We start from the raw sequence: 13,232 nt of genomic DNA on the forward strand, positions 1-13,232 counted from the left end.
ACATGATGTTTGCTTTCTGAAATGGCTGCATTCCTCCAACATCAGGTTATTTTGTCCCCAGCTGCCCCAGCCTTCAGTGCTCTTGGGAATTATTTGTCTTTACACTTCATTTTTTGAAAGAATCACACTTTCAGTATTAATCCTTCCTCAACCAACACCCAGATATGCCTTTCCCTTTATCTGAACGTTCTTTTATTTTCTTCAAAATAGTATAACATTTTACTTATGGAAGTGCTTATAACTGGGGTGCTTGTTGCTGCTTCAGGGAATGGGAGGTAGGTCTGGCTCTGGCCCCGAGCCCGCCGTGCATTGAGTAACTGGGTCCTGTGGGTCTAACTCCTGCAGTGGCCCCTCAGAGTCAGGGAGGAGGCGGGCTCCGCCAGTCTGGCTGAGCCACGTGGTCCCCACAGCTCCCTCCAGGGTCCCTGATGCTTCTGGGCTGCCCAGACCCTGGCGCACAGGCCACTGCCGACTGGACGCTCTCCTCTCCCCTCTGGGGACGAGCCCTGTCAGTGTACCTTAGGTCACCTTGCTGATGGGGCAACAGGAATGGAGATTCAGTGGCCAGAGTAGCCAGGGGGAGGCAGCTCTGCCTGGAAGGGGAAGGGCTCACTAGGTGATTTAAACATTAGAGCACTGTTTCCCCCTTATCATGACAACCTGTTCATTGCCCAGCATTTACAAAACCTGTTGTTGTTGGGTTGCTAAGTTGTGCCTGACTGTGACCCCATGGGCAGCAGCATGCCAGGCTCCCCTGTCATTCACTGTCTCCAAGAGTTTGCTCAGATTTGTGTCCATCAACAAAAATTTGTGGAGGGCTGAGTGGGAACCAGTGCCAGGAAGTGTGAGTCTTATGCCCCAATCCCGGGAAGTCCCTGGACCAGCAGGCCCAGGAGGGACATGCAGTTACAAAAACATACATAAAAGTTAGAGCCCTTCAAAGAGGCTTCCCTTCATCCCACTGAGCCTGAGAGTGGCCCACACGTCCCGGCTTCCAGCTCTCTCTTGCCCCAGTCACCCCGCGTGACCTCCAGAGAAGGTGCTGGAGTAACTCACACACAGAATCTGCTCTCTCCTTTGGCCCCAATCCTGGGAAATCCCTGGACCAGCAGGCCCAGGGGGGACATGCAGTTACAAAAACATACATAAAAGTTAGAGCCCTTCAAAGAGGCTTCCCTTCATCCCACTGAGCCTGAGAGTGGCCCACACGTCCCGACTTCCGGCTCTCTCTTGCCCCAGTCACCCCACATGACCCCCAGAGAAGGTGGTGGAGGAACCCTCACCCACAGAGTCTGCTCTCTCCTTTCAACTTTCTGCCTCCATTCCCAGAATTACCCGAGAATCAGGATGCTTCTCTGGGAAGACTCTAACCCCAGACCAAAGAGAGGGCAGGCCAGGGCCCGGGATGGGGCTCCTTCTGATTCAGGGAGATGCCCTCTCTCCGCGGGAGTTTCCGAGAGGCATCTCAGAAAGAGCGCTGCAGACAGAGGGAGACTCCTCAGCTGTTCCTGGGGGAGGCAGGAGCTGGGAAAGACCATCTTCAGGGGCTGCTGGAAATGGTCATTGAGGGGGAGGGCCCCTGGGGTCTGTCGTGTGGCAGAGAGGGGCCCTGCTCCTGGAAGTGCCGCTGAGCCTGGAGGAGCCAGTGCTCCTGGGACCACCTGAGGGTCTGCGGGGAAGCAGAGGATCTGGTTGGGGCGCTCCTGTGACCACAGCTGCATCAGTTACAGGTTCCATACACAGTTCCTGTGTGTGGACGTGTCTGGTGTGGACTGAGGGGCTGTCGTGAGGCCTGGGCACGTCTGACAGTACCGTTGGGGCATCAGCAGAACCAGGCAGCCTAAACCCCCAGCTGTGCAGACAGCATCGTCCCAATTTCCCTTTGAATGCACACCTGCCTGCATGCTAAGTCGTTTCAATGGCGTCTGACTCTTTGGGACCCATTGGCGTGCAGCCTGCCAGGCTCCTCTGTAAAGGGATTTCCCAGGCAAGAATTCTGAAGTGGGTTGCCATGCGATCCTCCAGGAGATCTTCCCGATCCGGGGATCAAGACTGCATGTGCTTATAGCTCCTGAATTGGCTGGCAGGTTCTAGTGCCATGTGGGAAGCCCCTTCCTTTTGAATCCATAGAAACATATACTTCCAGAAAAGCTAGACGAACATAAAATGTCATCAGGAAGTAAGACTGAGTCTCAGAACTACAGTTTTTAATCTTCAACTTTTTTCCCTCCAGAATTTCTACAACAATCCTGTGCTCAGGTAATCAGGGAATACTGTGTTCTTTAAGAATAAACAACAATTTTTATTAGGTTAGAGAGAGCTCGATTGATGGGAGGAGAAGGGACAGTAGAATGACCCCTCCTTGGCTATATCGGGCTTCACCAAGACCCCAGGGCAGCGGGTGGAAGGGCTGGGGCCAGGCTGAAATGCCCACGGGCTCTAACTGCGAAACCCTGGGTCCTTTGAAGGCCATCGTCTCCACTTCTGACCCATCCCTGGCCTTTCCCAGAGGAGGGCTCTGGGACCCTGGTACCACCATGCTACCTTTCCTGGGTGGAAGGTCACCCCAAGACCATCTGGAGAAGAGAGGGAGCTCCCAGGGGCTCCTGGATGGTCACCAAGGCCGAGGGGCCATCCCTGAGTGACTCAGCTGAGGGCTGCAGCCTGCTGGGCTTGACCCTGCACACAAAAGAGGAGCACAGGGTGTCTTGCTCACTGTCCTGTTCTGCAAAGGTTGATCCGCTGCAGCCGAGGACTCACAGTGCACTTCTGCACTCAGACAGGAATTAGAGACGTTAACGGACTCTCTGTATCTGGACAAGCAGCCCCTTAGATAGTTAGATTCGTGATTCAGGAAGAATTTCAATGACCCCAGCTGTTTGCATTTTCCCACACAAAGAAAAGCACGGTCACCCTTAACGTGTGATGTATCTGTTCTCTGTGGCGAGCAGTAGAGTCACCTTCGCCCAGACGTATCCTTCATCATCTGTGCATCGTGCCAAGTCCTTTCAGTCGTGTCCGACTCTGCGACCCTACGGCCTGTAGTCATGGGATTCTCCAGGCAAGAATACTGGGGTGGGTTGCCATGCCCTCCTCAGGGGATCTTGCTAACCCAGAGATCGAACCCAGGTCTCTTACGGTTCCTGCATTGGTAGGCGGGTTCTTTTCCACTAGTGCCCCAGGAAAGTCCTCCTGTACTCCTGGCCAGAAGCCCCACGAACTGGCCTCCCCCATCTCTTGGGACGGATTCTCTCACTCCATCATAGCTCTCTCACTCTGTGGTTTTCTTTTAGTCAACTGCATCCCCCCAAAACACTCCCCCAACGCCACCCTGTTCAGAGGCTCACTCAGCCTTGAGTAGGTGTCAGAAGGTTCAAAGGTCCCGCCCTCCTGGCCTGAGAAGATTGGCCCTCAGCGCCAGGACACTCCAGGAGCACAGATGCCCCTCCTGTCCTCCCACTCCTCACCCCAACCCTGGGGCAGTGCTTTCTTCCTCTGCATCCTCATCTGAACTCTGACCTCCGCTCCTGGTAGAGGCTTCCATGCCCAGGGCTAGAATATACCAGGCCAGAGGCCACCAGGTCTGAGAGTGACTGAGGGTCAAAGTTTAAAATTGGGTGTTTTCCCACAAGGGGCCCCGAGGAGGGCTGTGAGCAGGAGGCTGAGGGCAGGTGCCCTGGGGACAGGTCCAGAAGCCTGGGCCTCAGCTGGTCAGCACACACCTGAGGGTTCAGGTCCCCCCCTTCCGGAATGTGCCAGAGTCAGCCTGAGGGGGAGGTCCACAGGCTGAGAGCAGAGCCCAGCCGGCTGCTCAGGCTTCATGGGAACCCCAGGGGACTGTCCACACTGAGGCTGGGCCCCCTGGGGTGGGAGGAGGGAGGGAGAGAGCGTGCAGTTCCCTTCTTCGAGGGGTCAGTAAACAAGAGTGTTTGTTCTGACGAGGTCCCTGCTCTTCCAGCGGGGCGAAGGTCAGCCATTCCAAACACAGTGGGGTCTCCATGAAGGCTGCTCAACAGCCATGGGGTGTTCCTGGGGTGGAGGAACACATGTTTACAGAGCTGGCCCCCCAGCCCCTCCCCATTTTGTAGGTGGCTGCTTCTGTTTTATTTGCTGAGTTGAGTCCAACTGTTTTACGACGTCATGGACTGTAGACCATCAGGCCCCTCCGTCCCTGAGATTTCCCAGGCAAGAATGCTGGAGTCTGTTGCCATTCCCTTCTCCAGGGGATCTTCCCCACCCAGGGACCAAACTTGCCTCTCTTGCTGGGTAGACAGATTCTTTATCTCTGAGTCACCTGGGAAGCTTTTGGAGGCAGACTGCTAAATAAAGGAGGGGAGTGAGGTTTTTGGAGAGCACTGAGTCCCACCTGCTTCATAAAATATGCACACTAGTCACAAAACCCAGTTTGTTGCCATTTGGCACAAAATCTCGGGACTTGACTGGTGGCATGAGAATGGAGGCCCCACACTCCTTCACTCCATCGTTTTCGCGCATGGAGTATCGGCCACCCAGTTGCCATTTTCTCGTTGGATTTTCACTGGCTCAGCTGATAAAGGGTTCAAAAAAGCATTCAGAAGCTAAAAGAATGTGGAGATTGTTTGCTACTAAAGGAGCAGATGGGATTCCCTGGTGGCTCAGATGGTAAAGAATCTGCCTGCAATGTAGGAGACTCAGTTTCCCTCCCTGGGTCGGGAAGAACCCCTGGAAGAGGGAATGGCAACCCACTCCAGTATTCTTGCCTGGAGGACTTCATGGGCAGAGAAGCCTGGCGGGCGACAGTCCATGGGGTCACTAAGAGTTGGACAGGACTGAGCGACTCACACACACAGAGGAACACGTGGACCTGGAACCAATGACGTGGCCTAGGGCCTGGAATACTCATCCCTCCTGCACGTCTCTGGCTTGCACTCTGCTGGGGGGAGGGGAGGTGGGTGGGGAAGGCACTTGTCGGGAGCGGGAGGTCATCCTGTCTCAGAAGCCAGACTAGGGACTAGACAGGGGCCTTGACAGAACGGCCAGCCCACGGAGCAGTCCAGCCTCCTGCCTCTGTGTGCCTGTGAGGGCTATCCTGCCAGAAAGCTGAGAGGACTGGGAGGCAGGTGAGGAGACCTGTCAGGGTGGGGTGCTGGTGAGTTCCTCCCTCACTGTTTACAACTGGTCCATGTTTCCTTGTAGAGCCGAGCCTCAGCAGCATCTGCACAGAAGAGCTGAGTCAGCCAGACAGCCTCTCCTTGCCTCCCCCAGGCTCACCATGCTGCCCTGAACTGTGCCCACTGTTCTGGGAAACAGTTCTGGTGACAGGCTGTCCGTGTCCTCACGCCTAAAATCAGAAGAAGCTGGAAATGTGGGCACCTGCTCAAGGATGCAGGTGCTGGGTGTTCAGGCTGTGAGCCCAGGTGGGGACCAGGCTCACTGGGGGAGGCCCCTACCAGCCAGGCAGGCCTTCTCAGAATCAGATCAGTCACTCAGTCGTGACTAACTCTTTGCGACCCCATGGACTGCAGTGCACCAGGCTTCCCTGTCCATCACCAAACCCCAGAGCTTGCTCAAACTCATTTCCATGGAGTCGGTGATGCCATCCAACCATCTTATCCTCTGTTGTCCCTTTCTCCTCCTGACTTCAATCTTTCCCAGAAAAGAACTGACTCTTAGCATCAAGGGGCCAAAGTGTTGGAGCTTCAGTTTCAGCATCAGTCCTTCCAATGCATATTCAGGACTGATTTCCTTTAGGATGGACTGGTTGGATGTCCTTGCAGTTCAAGGGACTCTCAAGAGTCTTCTCCAACATCACAGTTCAAAAGCATCAATTCTTTGGTGCTCAGCTTTCTTTATGATCCAACTCTCACATCCATACATGACTGCTAGAAAAACCATAGCTTTGACTAGATGGACCTTTGTTGGCAAAGTAATGTCTCTGCTTTTTCATATGCTGTCTAGGTTGGTCATAGGTTTTCTTTCAAGGAGCAAATGTCTTTTAATTTCACGGCTGCAGTCACCATCTACAGTGATTGTAGAATCCAAGAAATAAAGTTTGTCACTGTTTCCATTGTTTCCCCATCGATTTGCCATGAGTGATGGGACCAGTGACTGCAGCCTGGAAATTAAAAGATGTTTACTCCTTGGAAGAAAAGTTATGACTAAGCTAGACAGCATATGAAAAAGCAGAGACACTACTTTGCCAACAAAGGTCCATGTAGTGAAGGTTATGGTTTTTCCAGTAGTCATGTATAGATGGGAGAGTTGGATCATAAAGAAAGCGGAGCACCAAGGAATTAATGCTTTTGAACTCTGGTGTTGAAGAAGACTCTTGAGAGTCCCTTGGACTGCAAGGAGATCCAACCAGACCATCCTAAAGGAAATCAGTCCTGAATATTCATTGGAAGGACTAATGTTGAAGCTGAAAGTCCAATACTTTGGCCACCTGATGTGAAGAGCTGACTCATTTGAAAGACCCTGAACCTGGGAAAAATTGAAGATGGGAGGAGAAGGGGATGACAGAGAATGAGATGGTTGGATGGCATCACCGACTCAAATGACATGAGTTTGAGTTAACTCTGGGAGTTGGTGAATGACAGGAAGTCCTGGAATGCTGCTGTCCGTGGGGTCGCAAAGAGCTAGACATGACTGAGCAACTGAACTGAACTGGACTGATGGGACCAGATGCCATGACCTTAGTCTTTTGAATATCGTGTTTAAGCCAGCTTTTTCACTCTCTTCTTTCATTTTCATCAAGAGGCTCTTTAGTTCCCATTCGCTTTCTGCCATAAGGGTGGTGTCATCTGCATAGCTGAGATTATTGATGTTAATCCTGCTGCTGCTGCTAAGTCACTTCAGTCATGTCTGACTCTGTGTGACCCCATAGACAGCAGCCCACCAGGCTCCCCCGCCCCTGGGATTCTCCAGGCAAGAACACTGGAGTGGGTTGCCATTTCCTTCTCCAATGCATGAAAGTGAAAAGTGAAAGTGAAGTCGCTCAGTCGTATTCGACTCTTAGCAACCCCATGGACTGCAGCCTACCAGGCTCTTCCGTCCATGGGATTTTCCAGGCAAGAGTACTAGAGTGGGGTGCCATTGCCTTCTCTGATGTTAATCCTAGCAATCTTGATTCTGGTTTGTGCTTCAACCAGCCCAGCATTTTGCACAATGTACTCTGCATATTAGTTAAATAAGCAGGGTGACAATATACAGCCTTGAAGTACTCCTTTCCCAATAAGGAACCAGTCCGTTGTTTCATGTCTGGCTCTAAATGGACAGGCCTTCTAGGTAGCTGCTGTTGGGCGGAGGTGAAGTGGAATACGATTCTGAACTTGGCGCCTTGTTGGCAGGTCTGAGTCAGCATGCCTGGGGGGCCTGGTCTGAGGGTCTGCTCACAGTGAGGGAGACTTGTGTGTGGGTGATCCCCTGTGCACATATGCACCTGACCTGGTCTCCCCTCAGCTGCCCATGCCCTCTGTTGGAAGAGTGGCCTCCTGGTGATGGTCTGCAGTGGGGGATCTGTGGATACAGGGGCCTCCACCTATACCCTGGGAGCCTGTGCAGGGAGCCGGTACCACACGGTCATTCAGGGGTCCAGGCAGCCAGAGGCCCCCCGGCTGGTGACACGGTCGTCGTCAGCAGCGCACGTGGGCCTGCCCTGGCTGCACGTGTCGCTGTCATGTTGCAGGGCAGTTCACGGAGGATAGGGAGCTCCCGGGTCACTTTTGCCCCGTGTCTCTTCCAACCCAGATCTACACCTTTTTCTCAAAACAGACTTTGACACAACTTGCATGTATCTTTTTCTTTTTTGTCTTATGTTCAATCTTTACTTAGACAGCATTGAGACTCTGCAGAGCGACTTGACCTTGGAGCTCAGTGTGGCTGGAGGTTGCCCCAAAGCACCCGGTGCTGTCCTGCTGGGCTCACCGTGCACTTCCGTTAGCCCACCTGCCCCATGACGGTGGCCACTGCCCTCGGGCTCGACTTGACCCACAGCCGGGCTCTCTCACACACACGGGCTCCTGTATGCTCACATGGTGCCTGCCATGGAGCCACAGGGCTGGGAGCGATTCCTGCTGTCCTGGAGTCAGACAATGAATAAACCTCCAAGACAGGTTTGGAGTTAAAACTGTCAGGAGAATTTTAGAATATAATTTTAGAATTAAGCACTGCTGAAGAGGAGAGGGCAGCCCACCGCTCATAAGCACACAGGAGACCACATCAGATCTCAGGACCGTGCCTGCTGTGATCACCCTGTCTCCTGTCTGTGCATCCCTGGAGCACCTGGTCACACGTGGCTTTGTTCTTCAGGTCTGGACAGCAGCGATGCTGTGTGCTGCCCACCAGCTGCTGCTGCTCCTGGACCACACGGGGGGAGGTATACAGGAGCCATGCCCCATGCTGGCCCACTCCTCACAAACCTGGTGGCCACAGATTTGTTTCAGGTGGGTCCAACCCCACTCCACAGGTAGGTCTATGACCAGCGCTCCCAGGGGCAAAACCTTCCTCTGTGGCTGGAGCCAAGAGGAGAGGGGCCCCAGCTTCAAGGGCTGATCAGTGGCCAGAGCTCTCTCTATCACCCTGCAGGACACACAGTCAGGGCAGATCACAGCACAGCACTGGGGAATCAAGGCCAGAGACGCCCAGAGGACTCACGTTTCTCTTTCATTACAGCTAAAGTCTTCTGACTTTCTGATTCGTGTTTCCTTTGAGGGGCTTCAGGTTAACCTGTCCTCATGGTGGAAAAGTGGGATTTGGGTTTCTATTTCAGTTCTGAGTCCCAGTGGTTGGAGGGATGGAAGATACTGGAGCCTCAGGACACAGAAAAGGAAACCAGAGCTGGAGGAACGGGCCCCCACCTGCTGGCCAGGGAAAAGGGGTCGTCAGGGCTGAGGTCTCTCCGTGAGGTCTCCTGCGATTAGTCGGGTTGGCTGCTGCCACCGTCCTGCCCTGGCCATCACCCCACAACCTTTCTTCATCTCTCTCTCCTCCTCCAACTCACCCACCCAACATCTGATGCACTTTCCCTGCCAGGTTTTATTTTGAGACATTCCTTTGACCAGTTTCTTTAGGGGAACCTGGAAAGCACATCTGTCCCCCGGGGCGAGGGCATGATGAACCTGTAAGACGCTGAGCCACCCTGCAGAGGGCACCAACGGCACAGGTGTGGAAGGGTTTCCAGAAATAGGGAGGCCTTAGAATGAGGGTCTAAAAAAAACCATCGTGATCCACCATGATACACTGGGATCACGATACACTGGAGTGTCAAGATCACACGGAAAAAATGTGGAGCTTGGCAATCTATTGCAAAAGCAGCAAGTTCCTCCTCCTCCTTCAAACACAAGTGACCAGAATCAGGGTAGCAGCAGCTTGCCGGGCCCCTTTTTGCCATTTCCACCCTGTCTCTCCCGTTTCCTCCTGCAGTGGCTTGGAAGCCAAGCCTGGGGGGCGGGGGGCAGCAATGGTTTTAATTAGTGAGTGATTCTATTACCTCCTGCACCGCATTCCTGGCCCTCTCGGTTTGGGTTTCCTAACACCTGGGCAATGTGCCTCCTTGTCTCATTTGCCTGCAGCTTAGATCGGAGACCACGTACATGGTTTAATAGCTTCTTTCTTAGCGCTTTTCCTAATTATAAGACTTTTGCTAAAGGGGAAACATCTTCTAAGACTCACATATCCTGTTTTCCCCAAGCCATTGATATATATGACTTTTAAACTTCGATTCTTGAGAGAATGGCATTTAAATTGACAGAGAATTCCTGTGTCGTCTGGGTCTGAGTATGTGAGTACATTTTAGCCCAAATGTCCTGAGAGTCCAACATCCACAGTCTTGCTTTCCAAAAAGGAGCAGAATGTGCAGCTTTAACCAAGGGCCGTGCATGGGGTGGCTGGCACAAGGCACGTTTCCTCCCACCCAGGCAGGCCCTATCCTTCCACAGGGAAGCGTGTCACTCTGCCCCATTACTCAGCCTGTTCCAAAGGCTTTGGTGTAAAGAGATTGTGTTTTAGGGTGTTACCTCCACCCACCAGGCCAATTACCCAGCCCACTCCCAAGTCACTGCTATGGTGACCTCCTTCTACTGTGGCAAAGACGAGCCGGGGTACTGAAGACTGTGCTTCTAGAAGCTGGAGTGTTCCGAGGACTTGCTCCTACAATTTCTCTTTCTGCATAATCAGGAAAGAATGAAAAGGAATTGCCACCAAATCCCAAGAAGCAAAGTCCACCAAAAGAGCACACACCAGCCACTGCCTCTACTGAGGTGTCTGAGAAAGCACCTTTAAGAATCTCCAGCATCATGATTATGGCACATACACCTTCTTAGCCCCTTCATGGATCCCAGCCCTGTCGTGGTGAAGGGGCTTGTGTAACTCAGTGAAGCTGTGAGTCATGTCACATGGGGCCACCCAAGAGAGACAGGACATAGTGAAGGGTTCTCACAAAATTGGTCCACTGGAGGAAGAAGTGGAAACGCCTCCCAGTATTCTTGCCATGAGAACCCCATGAACAGTATGCAAAGGCAAAAAGATATGATACCAGAAGAGCGCCCCACCCAACCCCAGCCCAAGATCAGAAGGTGTCCAATATGATACTGGGCAAGAGCAGGACGAGCGGAGGGCAATTACTAACAGCTCCAGAAAGAATGAAGAGACTGGGCCAAAGCAGAAACGATGCTCAGTCGTGGAGGTATCTGGTGGTGACCGAAAAGTTAGGGCAGAGAGTGTCATTTTCAGGGCAAGATGCCCAGGGTGTGAACCAGTCAACACCAGACCCTGAACAGGCTGCAGAGGTTTCTCCACATGAGAGTGACCTTTGGCTGAGGATTCAGGGCCTTGGACTCTGACACGGAACCTTCTGTTTCTCCAGTTCTCAGGGGGCCTGACCCAGGCTGGAGTCCAGCTGAGGGGCCACACCCAGCTGTGGGGGCCCTGAGCCCACTAGTCTGGCATGAACTCGGCTGTTCTAAAGTTTCTCGGCACTGGCCTCGCAGTGTCTCGGGGTTGGATGCCCTGTGGTAAGCACACACATGTCCTATGAGGCCTGGCAAGGGATGAACCCCAGACAAGCATGACTGTTCCTGGAGTCTTAGTACAAAGATGAGCTCCAGGACCCAATTTGGAAACCATCCCCAGCCGCAGTATCACTTTTCCCGGCATCGCAGGAAGTGTTCATGGGCACCAATGCTGCCAGGACAGTCTGTTGAGATTGCAGAGAATCTCAGTTGTCAAAGAAAGAGGTAAAACAGTCCTCAAGGATGGTGCCGCATCACATCTGGCTGGGTGACCTCGGAGCCACCCCCCCTCCTCAACATTTTGCTGAAAGTTTTACTTTTGTTTTTGGTTCGAAGGATTCATTAACAAAAGAAACCACTTCTCACACAATAAACAATTTCAATATTTAATAGAAGATTATTTGGCTTAATTTCAATATACAGGCATTAAAAGAAGAGAAATAGAAACAATAGAGAAAAGAAACAGCACATACATCACCACATGGGGCTGACCCACATCCAGACTTAAACAGAGCTGGAAGGTCCCTTGGTAACAGCATATGGAGTCCCATATGTGAAAAGGTCCGCATCACGCAGGTGAGACTTCAAATTGCAGTTTTGGAGGCTCCCGCTTGGAATCCCAGGGTGCAGCTGATACCATCATCCGTGGGTGTGCAACAATGCAGCTCTGGTTTTCCTTCACCTTTTATGTTGTTGTTTGTTTCACCTTGTGAGTCAGGAGATTTTCCAGACCCCAGGGAGTTGGGCAGAATTCCAGGGGCTCAAGAAAATCCAAGCCCCATTCCCTTTCTTATCCAAAGTGCCCCTTTACTTGCTGGTAACAATTTGTGTGTTTGCCAGCAGGCACATAGTCCAGGAAAGATCAGAAGTCAGTCAGAGGCCTTCTCTCCAGCCTCTGAAACCTGAACAAGCCTTCCTCCGTTGTCATTTCCCTAACACTGCCCCCCGCCCGTTTGCTGTCAAACCCAGCACAGTGACGTAGCACCGACACACCCACACCCCACTCACAGGCTTCTGCATGGCCTGGGGTTTCCATCTGCAGGGGAAGGCTGGATGGGTCGCCCCTTTGCCCTTCTTGATGCTTTTTCGTGTCTCTGCTTCACCCAGACTGTGGACATAGGCTACAGACTGGGTGAGAATGTTACATTTGTGTGTTTTCTTATTTCCACAGAAGTTCATGTTCATTTTAGAAGCCTTGGAAAATGCAGATAGGCAGAAAATCCTTCCCAAAAGTGGCCTTGGCCAACATCTGGTTCTCAGTTCTCTAAGTGTGTGGTTCCTGCATTTGGGGTCCAGCCCTCTGCATCTCAAGGTCCTGCGGTTATTAATCAGATCTTCTATTGACTTGCAGTCACTAGACCTGGCCGAGGCACGAGGGATCTAGAACCATGGTACCTGCTCCAAGGGCCCTGGGAACACACCTAACACTAGGGGCACATGCATGCACACTTAGACACTGCACACCCGCACTCACAGACATGACACACCTGCACACTCACAGCAGCTCTGTGGGCTGGTGATGCAGCAGAGCTGGCCTGGGGATGGCTTCCACATGTTCCCAACCCACCAGACAGGGCTCTGCTGGGAGAGAACAAAGGACCCTGAGGATGCAGCATCCTGATTCCACAGATCAGAAAACAGAGGCCAGACAGATCAGAGTCGGGAGTTCTCAGACGTTTTCAAGGACAGGCTCTTAATTTTGGTTCTGATGAGAGCAAGGCCGGCATTGGGCTGGGGCTACTTTCTGGAGGCTGTGGTTTGGGGTGGGGACACACCCATTCATGCAGCCTGAAGTCACCAGCAGGGGATGCCATTGGCAAACACTAAGTCAGCAGCAGAGTCCCAGGCCTGGGAGCGGATGCTGCCGCCCCAGGGCTGCTCCTCCGTGTCGTTGGGATCCCCAGGAACTTGAGGGGCCTGCCACAGGCCAGTGGGGCAGGCCAAGGGTTCCTGGAAGCCCTCAGTTTCCGTAATCCTTTCACCACCCAAATATTTATGGGTGTGATTCAGTCTTGTGTTTACATGCTGGTTTTGTCCTTAAACAAAAGTGCAATGCACAGCAGGAACGGGGCACCTGTGAAGGGTCCTTGTCATATCTATGCTGCTGCTTCCAGGCAAGGTCCTCATTCAGCCAGTGGTGGGCATGTTCTTCCCACATGGAGCTGGGAGCTGAGCCATTAGGTAAAGTAGGAGGCGTGGCTGTCCTGCCTCTGTGGGACAGTTTGTGTACCTGTCAATGTCCCCTCA

At 52.7% G+C, this 13,232-nt stretch overlaps 1 protein-coding gene across 2 annotated transcripts in view; it reads right to left on the reverse strand.

The window, feature by feature from the left end:
• LOC102411696 (secreted and transmembrane protein 1A-like) overlaps positions 1-12,107 on the reverse strand; it is a 57,525-nt gene extending 45,418 nt beyond the window's left edge. Inside the window, exon 1 of one of the 2 annotated variants that reach the window (XM_045164773.1) lies at positions 11,994-12,106. The gene's annotated coding sequence lies outside the window, so the exon portion shown is untranslated. Of the gene's footprint in view, positions 1-11,993 lie in introns of both variants that reach the window. The other variant, XR_006640776.1, reaches the window with a different exon arrangement.
• Positions 12,108-13,232: the final 1,125 nt, after the last annotated feature.

Source organism: Bubalus bubalis, chromosome 3 (genome assembly GCF_019923935.1).
Source record: "Bubalus bubalis isolate 160015118507 breed Murrah chromosome 3, NDDB_SH_1, whole genome shotgun sequence".
Classification (NCBI taxonomy): domain Eukaryota; kingdom Metazoa; phylum Chordata; class Mammalia; order Artiodactyla; family Bovidae; genus Bubalus; species Bubalus bubalis.